Source organism: Arachis hypogaea, chromosome 14 (genome assembly GCF_003086295.3).
Source record: "Arachis hypogaea cultivar Tifrunner chromosome 14, arahy.Tifrunner.gnm2.J5K5, whole genome shotgun sequence".
Taxonomy (NCBI): Eukaryota; Viridiplantae; Streptophyta; class Magnoliopsida; order Fabales; family Fabaceae; genus Arachis; species Arachis hypogaea.
Window position 1 is genome coordinate 104,249,225 of NC_092049.1, and position 10,510 is coordinate 104,259,734.

Below are 10,510 nucleotides of genomic sequence, written 5' to 3' on the forward strand. Positions count from 1 at the left end.
TGTTTGGGCTTGAACGCAAGATCCAAGCTCTTAGTGAGGTGTTTTTCGACTTAGCCTGCGTCAAGCAGCCGTCGTCCGAGTGGTTTGTGAGGAGATGGGGCTGGTACCTGCAAAACACTCCGATGCCTAAGTTAGCAAGGGTTTTAGCAGGTTTATAGTATATTGGATCTTAAGTATACTTGAGGAGTGCCAGTCTATTTATAGGTGATGAGCCAATAACCACCGTTGAAGTAGTTCCATTATTGGTAGTGGATAACCATCCCCTTTTTCTAGGGATTGTTGAGATCTCTCTTCTAGAAGTAGGTAAGAGATAGTAGAAATTAGTTATAACTCCTTTAAAGACGAGTTATCACTTTGTAGCATTCTATTCGACCTCTTAAAAGGTCGGTTACTCAATAGCTGTTTTCTGAATTTTCTCTATTTTAGGTCTAACTTATATTTTGGACTAAGATATTACTCACAAATAATACCAATTGCATTTGATCTAATAATTGCCATTTGATCTAACAATACTCTTGTGGGTTTGTATAGAGAAACCAACCCCTCCCCTCCCCCAACCTAATACGAAAACAACATATAATATAATATAATATAATATAATATAATATAATATAATATAATATAATCCAGCTATTATAATTGAAAAATATTTTAAATAAAATAATTTAAAAAAAATTAATTCTTCAATAAATATATTAATATAATACAAGAAACTTGTCATATTGAGCTTTTGCGTTGTTTTTCACTTTAATTATATTACGTGTATATTAAATTAAAAGTTAGTTATCAACTTAATAATTTTATAAAATATGTATATAAATATAAAATATATATTTATATATATAATAATTAATTTATTAGTTGATTTTTTTATTTACCTAACCTTTTTTCTTTTCTTTTGCCTTTTAACAAGTGATATATCTACGTTAAATCTTCATCGGATATATATTTGTCAACTGATACATACTCCAAATGTTTATAGAACGTATTAATTATGACAAAAATTTATATATAATTATTTTTACGTAAAATTGATAATTGATATTTATTAAATAAATTTAATAATTTTTAATTATTAATTTTATATGAACCACAATTGTAAATGAGTTTTTATCATTAATTATTGTAGAAATTAATGCGGATATAACAAAGCTTCTATGGGAAAAAAAATAGAGGATTTGATTTAATAAGAACATATTACATGACTTTTATCAGAATTGTGATATATCAACTTCATATGTTATATGAATACTAAACATCAATTACCAATCAATATTATATAGACATTTTTATTTGTTATGCTTGAAAAAATTGGATTATATATATGATTTTAAAAATATTTTGATTATTCTATAATACATGTTGGATTATTCTGCTGAGAATAAAACGTTTGATTATTCGAATGATCTTAGTTATTTTGTTAAGGAAATGTGAAATGATATGTATAAATATATAAAATATTTGTGACTTATTGTTTGTGTTTATAGACATTTTTGATAATTTATGAATACACAAAATCAACTATCAATCAACCATCAATATAGCTAGAAAAATATATTGGAATTCAAAATGATTATATATTCATATTTATAATTAAATTTTATAAATAATCAAACTTTATAAGTATTATAATTAAATTTTAAAAATAATATAACCAAATTAGATTTATATTTATCATTAAAATAAATATAAAAAATATAAAAATCATACGGTGGTTAATTTTTTGTATTTGTGAAAGGTTTGATTTTTAATTTAGTAGTGAAAAATTTAATTATTTTGATCAAATGATATCGGCATCAATTTAAATAAACTTTACACCGTTGAATAGCCTTTTGTTCGCATAATATTTTTTTTTAAAAAAAAAAGAATTTTTGGATTATTAGAAGTTTATATGTTATAAATTGTTTCTAGAAATTCTTGTAAATTCAGAATATTTTGTTATACTTCTTGTTCCGAGGGTTACTTGAAACTGTAGGTCGATCTCGGTCGAGATCTGTGGTGGTGGACGGAACTGACGTGTCCGACTTGTTGGATCTGGTGGTGCTACTGATTCTTCGTCACCGGAGGGTGGTGGTACCTGCAAAAGACTCCAATGCTTAAGTTAGCATGGGCTTTAAGCAGGTTTTTTAGTAGAATCAGAGTATGAGTTATACTTGGGTGCTCCAGTGTATTTATAGTAGTGTAGAGTGACATTCCTGGAGATAAGATAGTTATCTTATCTTATCTTTGAGTGAAGTCATCTTATCTTCTGGGGAGCCGCCCTTATCTTTCTAGGCTTTAGTTGCCTTTAGATTGGGCTATGTCCCTTTATTTGGGCCTGCTTGGGCTCCTTGTAGCGATTTGGCCGAACTCTTTGAAAAGAGGTCGGGCAATCCTGACCTGAAGAGGTCGGTCGGCTTGTCGTCAATTAGCCCGGGTCGTACAGCTCGACCCAGGGCATGAACAGTGCCTCTGCTTGAGCTCGGTCTTTCTGTTGAGGTCATGTCTTTGCTAGACTTTTGATTCCTTGTGGAGAAGTCGAGCTCGAGCATTTTTTCTGTCGATCCCGTTTTTGTAGAGCTCCTAAGGAGTTTTTTGAATGCAGAGCGTTTTGTCTTCCCTTTTAATTGTAACGCACGTTTTTGCGTTCCCTTGGAAATGTGCTAGAGTATTAACTCTTTGTCGTTTCCTTTCCTTCCCTCTTTGTATCTCATTTTTGAATTTCAAAGCTTCTTTCAGTTTCTCCTCTCTTGCTCGCTGTAATATATTTCTCTTTTGCTTACTTTTCGCTTTTGCATCTTCGCGCTTTCTTTTACTCGAAAGGTGATTTGCTGGTGTCGTTTCGGTTGTTTGCTTCAATCTCTGATCAGTTATTGTCTCCTTCTTCTATACAGGTTGGTCTCCTTCTTCTCTCTTTTTGTCTTTCCACGCCGTTCTTTTTCGTGTTTGCTTTTGTTTTGATTTTGAAAGATCTTGCTGGGGTTCATGTTGGGAAGTTCGAATGTTTCTGCGTTTGCTTGATTTTGCCCCTTTTACTTGATTTCTTTATGCGTAGATCTTCTTCTGTTTGTATCTTGGAGCAATGGGCTACGAATATTGAAAAAGGTTGCGTCTTTTTTATGATTTCTGCATGCTCTTGATAGTTTTTGCTTCTTTAGGATTGTCGCTGTTCTCGTTTCTGGTTCACTACTTTTGTTTGGCCTGTTGCTAGAGGATGACTGTAACTTTGCTGTTTTGATGATTATGGGTTCCTTGCTGCTTGTGTAGAGTGATGTTGGTGGAGGATTTGTATTTTGAGAGGTGTTTTTTAGGAGATGGACTGTTGACTTCTTTCTTTCCTTTACCTTATTACTGCCTCCAAAGGATGCCCCTGGACCTTGGTGTGAGTCCTGGGGTTTCCTTTTACTGCTATTTCTGAGTCTTTTAATGTTCGCATGCTTTTGTCTTAATTATCTCCATATTTTGTCCGAGATGTCTCCTATTTTGTCCAAGCTGCTTTATTAGTAACCCATTTTTCCTTTTTTCTTGCTGTAGGACTTAGTTGACCCATGTCTCCTCGCAAAAATATTGTTGAGATGTCTAGGTATACTTGAGAAATGTCGGATGAAGTTGAACAGGCTTTTGTACATGTACTAGAGGAAAATTGGGGGGAGTCTCCCCATCTTGACACGAAGAGGTTCTTGGGGGATCCCTCCCTTCTTCGAACTGAATTGGGTAGCTTGCTGATTTCTTTGCTGGCTTTTCTCCTTATTTTTATTTGTTTGTTTTATCAATCCATCCCTTTCTTATTTGCAATTTCTGGCTTTTGCTGTGTTTTCAGAGATGGTAAAGACCACTGATTCTATGAAGGCCTTTAAGAGGGTGAGAAAGGTGACTGCGGCCCAGAACATCTCGGCCAAAGGTCCTGGGGAGGGATCTTCGAATGTTACACTGGGGAGGTCGACCTCCGACACTTCTGGGTCGAGGAAGGTCATACCAACTCCACAGGTTCGCCTGGCTTCTTCTGATCCTCCCTAACAGACCTCTGGTGCTACCTCTCCTTCTGTTGTAGGTCCTCTCCCCAAGAAGCAAAGGACTGTCGAGCTTTTCAATCTGGATGCCCCTGACTTTGATGATGTGGGGTTTGTGGATAACCAGATCGCTCCTTATGGCCGACTTCCTATGGACGATGTTTCCATTCTTCGTCATCTGAATTATATTACCAGTAGTAGCATTTGGATGGCCCATATGGGTGCAGCCTTGCCCCGAACTATCCAGGGTTCCCCAGTTCATGCAACTAAAGAGTTCTTGGAGGATGCAAAGTCGGAGTTTGATAGGATCAAAGGTCTGAAGGACGAGCTGGACGCTCGAGTTATTAAGATGGAATTGGATTTGGAGAAGGAAAAGTCTCGTGCTACCCGAGCTGAGGCGGTTGCAAATTTGGCCGAGGAGATGGCCAAGAAGTCAAAGGAGAGTTATACTCGAACCTATGGCGAGCTGTTGGAGGCCAGGGAGAGGCTGGAGTCTGCTCGTGATGACTATGCTGAGCTCCAGGGTCATCTTGTGGGCAGTGTGACTGATGCCTATAAAAACTTGAAGGCTCAGGTTCGAGTTCTTGCTCCCGAGCTCGACCTGACTCTCTTCAATTTGGACAACATCGTGGAGGATGAAAAAATTATTCCTGCCGCGGATGAGGATGAAGGGGAGGATCCTCCCCCTGTGCCGCCAGTTAAAGCCTCTGCAGCTGCGACTTCTTCAAATCCTTCTGCCGAGGTCGACCATCCCCAACCCGATCCGGATTGTGAGATACTCAATCGCGAGGACGGGACTGTGGACGCGATTCCTTTGAATACTATTCCTCCTTCTACAACTCAGGGTGCTGCTGCTGAGGAGAACATGAATCCTTGATGACTTTTCTTTGATGTATTTTTTGTATAGCCTGATCTCTGGGCTTTTTAAACTCTGTTTTCTTGTAATTGAGCCCTGGTGTGGCCTTGACGTTTCAGTTGCTTTTCTTAGCAATTTTCTTTAGGAAAAAATAAATGCTTTTGAACTCCTAAGGCCGACCTTCGGGTGGCCTTCTGAGTAACTTTTTGGTATGTTTGTTTGCAACTTTTGATGCTTCCAGGAATCCTTAGAGTGCTGGACTTTGCTGTCCGACCTCTTTGATTGCCTTTGTGTTTGTTTGTTTTCTGCTTTAGTCGGAATGACCTTTGGGGCTAGTTTTGTTCGATGACTTGCTAATGTTCTTATGGAACTTTTTTAGTCTGAACAATTTTGATGGCTTTTTTGTGGGGTCGTGGCTTTTTAGGTTGGGCTATGTCTTTTCTAGCGCACGCCTTTCGTTGGTCCGACTTCTCGTGTTGATCCGATCTGTAGCTATTAGTCGACTTCACTTGTCGATTCTTCTTAAGTTATTTTTAGTAATCCATTTTACTTAGGGCTGGCCAGGCCTCTTTCTATGGATTACTTTTTATAACTTTGTCGCTTTGATTGGTCCGGTCCGACTTCTTCTTGGTCGGTCCTTTCTAAGTTATTTTTAGTAATCCATTTTTACTCATACCTCGTCAGGCCTCTTTCTATGGATTACTTTTTATAACTTTTGTAGCTTTCATGTCGATTGGTCTGACTTCTTCATGTTGGTCCATTCTAAGTTATTTTTAGCAATCCATTTTTACTCAGACCTCGTCAGGCCTCTTTTTATGGATTACTTTTTATAACTTTTGCCGCTTTTATGTCGATTGGTCCAACTTCTTCATGTCGGTCCATTCTAAGTTATTTTTAGCAATCCATTTTTACTCAGACCTCGTCAGGCCTCTTTCTATGGATTACTTTTTATAACTTTTGTAGCTTTCGCATTAATCTGTTTTGATTGCTTTTTCATCTTGCCAATTTTGTCGAAGTCGGGCGGTGAGTTTGGTTCTCGCTTGGTCATCCTTGTCGAAGTCGGGCGGTGATTTTTGTTTTCACCTTGCCGACCTTTGTAGAATTTCGAACGATGAATTCGATTTCATCGTGGCCGGGTGGTGAATTTGGTTTTCACCTTGCCGACCTGTAGCTTTGTAATCGGGCGATGGATTTTTGCGTTTAGATTAATGCGTTTTGGTAGAGAAACTTTGTAGAGAATCTGAAAAGTTTTATTCCAATAGAGAGTAGACATATAGAAAAATAAAAAATATATACATGTGGGTGTTTACCCTTCTAAGTCAGGCAATTTTACAGACCTTGGCTTGGTGCCTCGTTAAAAAATCCTTTTAGGAAAAAGAGTGCACCTTAACCTAAGATCTTTATTACCTCTAACTATAATACCTTCTTAGGTTGCAGGCATGCCACAATCTTGGTAGCTCTCGCCCTTCTAGCTCGGACACCCTGTAGTAGCCTTTTTCTAGTACCTTTGTGACTCGGTAGGGTCCTTTCCAGTTAGCTACTAGCTTCCCCTCTCCTGGTCGACTTGTTCCGATATCATTTCGGATTAGGATGAGGTCGTTGTTGGTAAAGCTTCGCTATACTACCTTTCGATTGTATCTCAAGGTCATTCGATGTTTTAACGCATCTTCCCTTATCCGAGCTCTTTCTCGGATTTCTGGAAGTAGGTCGAGCTCTTCCCTTTGGAGTTGGGAGTTGGCCTCTTCATTGTAGTAGATCGTTCTGGGGGATCCTTCTTCGATTTCTATCGGGATCATTGCCTCCGTTCCGTAAGCCAATCGGAAAGATGATTCCTTTGTAGTGGAGTGTGGAGTTGTCCGATATGCCCATAAGACTTGTGGGAGTTCTTCAGCCCAAGCTCCCTTTGCATCCAATAATCTCCGTTTTAACCCAGCCAATATGACTTTGTTACCTGCTTCTGCTTGTCCATTAGCTTGTGGGTGTTCTACGGATGTGAATTAGTGCTTTATTTTCAAGTCATCTACCAACTTTCTGAAACCTGTGTCTGTGAATTGAGTGTCATTGTCTGTGGTGATGGAGTGAGGAACCCCAAACCTTGTGACAATATTTCTATATAAGAATTTCCAACTTCTTTGAGTAGTGGCATTAGCTAGAGGCTCTGCCTCAATCAATTTTGTGAAGTAATCGACCCCTACAATGAGGAACTTGACTTGTCCTGATCCTTGGGAAAAAGGTCCAAGGAGGTCGAGTCCCCATTTCGTGAATGGCCAAGGTGATGTTACGCTGATGAGCTCTTCTGGTGGGGCGATGTGGAAGTTAGCATGCTTCTGACATGGTGGACATGTCTTTACAAACTCTGTTGCTTCCTTTTGCAAAGTCGGCCAAAAGAATCCGGCTCAGAGTACCTTTTTGGATAGAGCTCGTGCTCCCAGATGGTTGCCACATATGTCACTGTGTGTTTCTTCCAAGTCTTCCTTTGTGTTGGAGGTTGGCACACATTTTAGTAAGGGTGTGGAGATCCCCTTCTTGTATAAGATGTTATTTATGATGGTATAGTACTGTGCTTCTCGTCTCAACCTCCTCGCCTCCTTCTTATCTGTAGGGAGTGCCTCTGATTTGAGGTATTTGATGATGGGAGTCATCCATCCTTGATCTTGACCTGATATGGCCAGGATCTTTTCTTCCTCTGAGATCAATGAGTTTTGCAGTATTTCCTGGATAAGGCTTCTATTATTGTCCCCTGGTTTGGTGCTGGCTAATTTTGAGAGTGCATCAGCTCGAGCATTCTGTTCTCGAAGTATATGGTGGACCTCATATTCCCCGAGTTGTTCGAGCTGTTCCTTGGTTTTGTCCAGGTACTTTTTCATGGTAGGGTCCTTAGCTTGGTAAGTCCCTGCTATTTGCGAGGTGACTACTTGCGAGTCACTGAAGATGATAAGCTTTTGAGCTCCCACTTCCTTAGCCAGTCTCAAATCAGCTAGTAATGCCTCATATTCGGCCTGGTTGTTTAAAGCAGGGAACTCGAATTTTAGGGAGAGTTTGATTTAGGTTCCCTGGTCACTTTCGATTATGACACCTGCACCACTCCCGGTTTTGTTTGAAGAGCCGTCTACATAGAGATTCTATTTTGTAGGAGTTTCCGGAGTGTCAGTGTACTCAGCAATGAAATCGGCCAAATATTGAGACTTGATGGCCGTCCGAGCTTCATATTGAAGATCAAACTCAGATAGCTCGACTGCCCATTGTAGAATTCTTCCAGCTAAGTCTGTCTTCTGTAGAATGCCTTTTATGGGTTGGTTAGTCCAAACCTTAATGGTGTGAGCTTGAAAATATGGGCGAAGTCGTCGAGAAGTTAGTATGAGAGCATAGGCAAACTTTTCTATCTTTTGATAGTTCGGTTCGGCCCCTTGTAAGGCTTTGCTGATGAAGTAGATGGGTTGTTGCCCATCTTCATCTTCTCTTACTAGCACTGAGGCTATTGCCCGACTTTCCACTGCGAGGTATAATATGAGTGCTTCTCCTTCTTGTGGCCGAGTAAGAATGGGTGGTTGTCCTAGGAATTTTTTGAAATTCTGGAAGGCTTGCTCGCATTCTGTGGTCCATTCAAACATCTTTCCCTTCCTTAGTGTGGCGTAAAAGGGGAGAGATCTTATGGCCGATCCAGCTAGAAATCTAGACAAGGCTGCCAGTCTTCCGTTGAGTTGTTGTACTTCTTTGACACAGGTCGGACTTTTTATGTTGAGTATAGCTCGGCATTTATCCGGGTTCGCCTCAATTCCTCGTTGTGTTAGCATGAAACCTAGGAATTTACCGGCTTCTACTGCAAAGGTACACTTTGCGGGATTAAGTCGCATGTCATGCTTTCTGATGGTGTCGAACACTTTGGCGAGGTCAGACAGTAATGATTCCTCACTTTGTATTTTTATCAACATGTCATCCATATATACCCCCATGAGTTTCCCGATATGGTCTGCGAAGACTTTATTCATTAATCTTTGGTAGGTAGCTCCTGCATTTTTGAGTCCGAATGGCATGACGACATAACAGTAATTTACTTTTGGGGTTAGGAATGAGATCTTTTCTTGATCAGGTGGGTACATTGGGATTTGATTATATCCTGAATAAGCATCCATAAAGGAAAGGTACTTGTATCCGGAGGAGGCATCCACTAGAGTGTCTATGCTTGGAAGTGGATAAGGATCTTTTGGACATGCTTTATTGAGGTCAGTGTAATCAGTGCACATTCGTCATTTCCCATTTGACTTTTTCACCAATACGAAGTTGGCCAACCAAAGTGGGTACTTGACTTCTCTTATGAATCCTGCCTTCAGTATAGCTTGCACCTGTTCTTCCACAGCTTGGGATCTTTCTGATCCGAGCTTCCGACGCTTCTGTTGTACTGGCCAAGATCCTGGGTATACTGTCAGTTTGTGGCACATTAGTTTGGGATCTATGTCCGGCATGTCTGCGGCCTTTCATGCAAAGAGGTCGACATTATCCCTTAGGAACTGTATCAGACACTCCTTTATGTCTCCTTTCAAAGTCGCCCCAATACTTGTTGTCTTATCTGGGACATCTCCGAATTGGACTTCCTCGATCTCGCCTTCCGATTGTGGACGAAGTTCTTCCCGACCTCGAACTCCCTTGAGCTCGATAGTGTTGATTTCTTCTCCTTTGCCTCTAAGGTTCAGACTTTTGTTGTAACAGCGTCGCGCAGTTTTCTAGTCTCCTTTTATCGTGGCTATCCCTTCTGGGGTTGGAAACTTCATGCATAGATGTGGGGTTGACACTACTGCGGCAAGCTGATTTAGCGTTGTCCGACCTATTAGGGCATTGTAAGTTGAGCTCACATCGACTACGATGTAGTCTATATTGAGTGTCCTTGACCGGGTTCCCTTTCCAAAGGTTGTGTGTAGTGAAATATATCCAAGAGGTTGGATTGGAGTGTCTTCTAGTCCGAACAAGCTGTTCGGATATGCTCTAAGCTCTTTTTCTTGTAGGCCGAGTTTGTCGAAGGCGGATTTAAACAGGATATTCGTCGAGCTCCCTTGGTCCACCAGTGTGCGGTGGAGGTTAGCATTGGCCAATATGATAGTAATGACCATGGGATCATCATGTCCCGAGATGACGCCTGCCGCGTCTTCTTGGGTAAAAGTAATGGTAGGGAGGTCAGGTGACCCTTCCTCTCCTCCAACATGGTATACTTCTTTAAGGTGCCTTTTGCGAGATGATTTGGAGATCCCTCCTCCTGCAAATCCTCCATTTATCATGTGGATGTGTCTCTCCGGGGTGCGGGGTGGTCATTCAGTTCATTCGACCTCTTCATCCCTTCTTCTTTTTCTGGGTTCATACGTTTTGTTGGCTAAGTATCGATCTAGCCGTCCCTCTCTTACTAATTTTTCTATGACATTTTTCAGGTCGAAGCACTCATTTGTAGGATGTCCATAGATTCGGTGGTACTTACAATATTCTGTCCGATTTCTGCCTCCTTTTTTGCTTTTGATTGGACGAGGTGGTGGAATCTTCTCGGTGTGACATACTTCTCGGAAAACATCCACAAGAGACACCCGAAGAGGGGTGTAATTGTGATATTTTTTAGGCTTCTCTCTGTGTTGGTCTTCCTTTTTCTTGGACTCTTTATCCTTATCCCGAGATGAGTAGGAGA